This window comes from Neophocaena asiaeorientalis, unplaced genomic scaffold (assembly GCF_003031525.2).
Source record: "Neophocaena asiaeorientalis asiaeorientalis breed wild unplaced genomic scaffold, Neophocaena_asiaeorientalis_V1.1 scaffold254, whole genome shotgun sequence".
NCBI lineage: Eukaryota > Metazoa > Chordata > Mammalia > Artiodactyla > Phocoenidae > Neophocaena > Neophocaena asiaeorientalis.
Window position 1 is genome coordinate 3921308 of NW_020174705.1, and position 257 is coordinate 3921564.

The 257-nt window shown below is 40.5% G+C and overlaps 1 protein-coding gene across 1 annotated transcript in view; it reads left to right on the forward strand.

The window, feature by feature from the left end:
• CUNH16orf96 (chromosome unknown C16orf96 homolog) overlaps positions 1 to 257 on the forward strand; it is a 40384-nt gene that overhangs the window by 30270 nt on the left and 9857 nt on the right.

Sequence of the window (257 nt, forward strand, 5' to 3'; positions counted from 1 at the left end):
TTATTACTGAATATAGTTCCCTGTGCTATACAGTAGGTCCTTGTTGTTTATCTGTTTTATATATAGTGGTGTGTATGTGTTAATCCCAAACTCCTAATTTATCCCTCCCTGCCCCATATTTTTTTTTTTTCAAAAAAAGAGGAAAGGAAACAACCTGAAGTGGTGAGTGAGTCACGGTACGTTCACATCAGCCATTAAGGCAAGTCGTAGAGGAAGGCCTTACGTAGAACCTTCTGAGATGTGGGGGGGTATGTTCC